The sequence below is a fragment of the Amblyomma americanum genome, chromosome 4, assembly GCF_052857255.1.
Source record: "Amblyomma americanum isolate KBUSLIRL-KWMA chromosome 4, ASM5285725v1, whole genome shotgun sequence".
Classification (NCBI taxonomy): domain Eukaryota; kingdom Metazoa; phylum Arthropoda; class Arachnida; order Ixodida; family Ixodidae; genus Amblyomma; species Amblyomma americanum.
This window is the reverse complement of record NC_135500.1, coordinates 104,733,389-104,736,445: the sequence shown is the minus strand read 5'-3', so window position 1 is coordinate 104,736,445 and position 3,057 is coordinate 104,733,389.

Genomic DNA, 3,057 nt, shown 5'->3' with positions numbered 1-3,057 from the left:
ACTTTCCCCGGCTTCCCCATTGCTGCAGCAAGCATGGCTGAAGTTCACACGTTTGATTTGCCGTTTGTGCGCGTGCGTGAAAATTATTTCTGCGGAAAAAGCTACCGAAAAGGAAGTAAACTGTTTAAAAGTGGACATGTGTTCGACGTCGCAGCCTGTATGGGACGACCCGATCCGCATTCGCCCAGAATGCTTGCCGCGGACAAATGTCACAAAGCCCGGCTACGAAGTGGATCTGATCGTGAGTACATCGCTTCATTTAAATATGTGTCTACGCTTAAGCGATGTGTTTGGAGAAGGATCGCATAGGTCCACTTTATTTTTCTGGAGTGTGCAACTGGTGCCTGCCTCGCACGCCGGATCGAGCGGCCAGCAAAAAAGCCGCGTGCGGCAAACGTTTCGGTGGCACGCTTGTAAACAGGCGAACATGCTGAACGCTCACCGGCAGCGATTTTCAGCCCCTTTATTAAATTCGCCAAGGCTGTGATGTGTCGCATTAGCGATAAAGCGGCATTTGTAAATACAATTATGTTTGATCTGGCTTTTGTTTTTGCAGAGACCGCCTCCCTGCACTCTCGAACTCCTTTCGATCTGCGTTCCGAGAGTAGTAAAATTTTAAATTGTGGGTTTCAAAGACCCGAAGCGACACACGTTCTATGGGGATGCTGTAGTGGAGCTCTCCGGATTAAGTGCCCAACCCCTGAGCCACTGCGGTGGGTGAAAAGCGCAGACATCACGGTTGCGGCATGATCAATTGCTTTTATGCTGAAACTGAACTCAGTATGGTAAACAATTGTTTTTGCAAGAGGTACCTCCTTGCGTTGTCGGGTCCTGTCTCCAAAAGCTCGCTGCTCACCTTGCTTTTTCGCGCTGCCTACGCGCGTATTTCATATCAGAAGCCGAGCTTGGTCTTAAAAAAAAGAATGCTTCATTGCATCGAGTAGCTTTATTGACACACTCAACCTGCATACAAAGTGATTCTTTCCGTCCGTGATTAATTAGAGCTCTAAGTTACCATGGTTTGATTCAAATTGAGCTTAAAATGTTTTTTTTTCTATTATTGGCAGGTTCCAGAGCTTGCCCTCGAAGATGCAGTGTGCACCGGCAAGGCAGGGAATGGAGGCCGCTGCAAGCATATAGCAGCAATTGTGCACTACGTGAATTGCACGCACAACAACTCGTGTACAAGTGGCCCAAGAAACTGGGGCAAGCCCTCTGTTAAAAGTCTGGGCATTTATAAAAAAGAGCCTGCCTGGACAGCTTCCTTGGACAAGCAGGGGAGCAAGTTGTTCCTTTGCCACCAGCTGCTACACCTGCTCAAGATGCGACGGCAGTTGCTGCACTGCTTGATGGACTGTGGGGCGAAGACTGCTTACTAGTTACAGCAATTGGCCACGAGCTCACTGTGAGAGTGAGCGAAAAACCAGATGAAGAAGTGGCAGCCCTTTCACCGGCACCAAAAGTCACTCGAGGCAATGTGCGCACTTCAGCACTGCACCGTTGTCGTGAACCATGGAGCAGCAATGAAAACGAAATGGAGTTTTACATGGGGCATGCAATGGCAACGCTAGAGGAAATTGCAGATATATAAATGAAAACACGAGAACCCAAAAGAGATGTGAACTTCTGGAGAAATATGCGCGCCATTTGCATTGCTGCAAGCATCAAGGCACACACCGTTCTGAGGTACAGGCGGCAACCTGCTGAAGTGACTAAAGGGCTTTTGAAAGAGAAAAGTTTTTTGTCACCAGCTACATCCTACGGTGTTGCTTTAGAAGAGGAAGCAGTGACAACATTTGCCAATGAGGTTGGGGCAGAGGTTCACAAGTGGGGTCTGTTTGTGATGTTGGAGCAGCTATGGCTCTGCTGCACACCTGATGGAATTGTCTCGAAAAAATCAAAGGAATTTTTGATGGAAGTAAATGCCCTTTTACATAGAAAAATATATTGATTGTGGACTTTGAGAAGGTGGTTTGCAATGCGCCATACCGACTGTTCAGTGGTAAAATGCTGGAGCTGAAGAAAACGCACATGTATTTTACTCAAGTGCAGGTGTCACTCTATGTGCTCGGCCTTGAACTATGTTATTTTTATGTGTATTCTAAAAATCAGCAAATCATGCTGAGGGCTCCTGTGGACAAAGACTATCTGTGCGAATCTATCCCCATGCTGGAGAAATTCTATTTCTCACAGATGCTGCCTGCTTTATCAAGGACAGCATGCTCTGGGGAATGTTAATTTGGACACAGCAGCGTGCTTAGTGTAGAAGGTTTTATTATCAGCTTTATAAATTAATCATATTTTCACCGTTCACATCAATGATTTCGTTTTTTTTACAAACAAGAAAAATATTACGTTCACTCTCTTTTCACAATATGATACATGCACCAAATCGATGGGCCATACAGTTGCCATCTATGGCTGCTCTTTTGGTTTGATAACTTGCTTCTGAAGATTTGTGAGCACAACCACATATATCGGTTATTTTTGCAGCATGCGGAACGAAATCTGCTGAGAGTTTCTCCAAAAGTATGGGGTCAATCTTCATTCGTTGGATACATCGTTCAAGATGTATCGTAGAAGTCGCAACCTTGTAAGTTTCGAGAACCTCTTCTCTAGTGAACGGCTCATTAGGACGGACAAACACTGGCATCTGGAATTTAACACCACGGCCTGCCAGCTAACTTCTTATTTGGGGAAACCCCTTGTTTGCCAAGGCAATGTCGCCTGGATTCAGAAGATGAAAAATTCCACTATCTGTTGTTATTAAGGAATCTGTGGCACAGCCACCATAAGGTCTAGAGAGAAAGCAACATATTCCACTTGGTGTGATGCCAACAAGAAACTTCACTGTATAGCAGCATTTGTAACTAGAGAACATAAGTACTTTCTCATGCACTGTAGCTGGCGCAGAGCAAGGGACCCCAGTACAATCAATTATGACACGACCATGGCTGTAGTGTGGCTTGGAGCATTCTGGCATCATTAGTTCATTCGTTGACTTTGACGGCCTGTATGTGATGGGCCTCATTTTCTGGTGCAGAATGTTCAGGACGA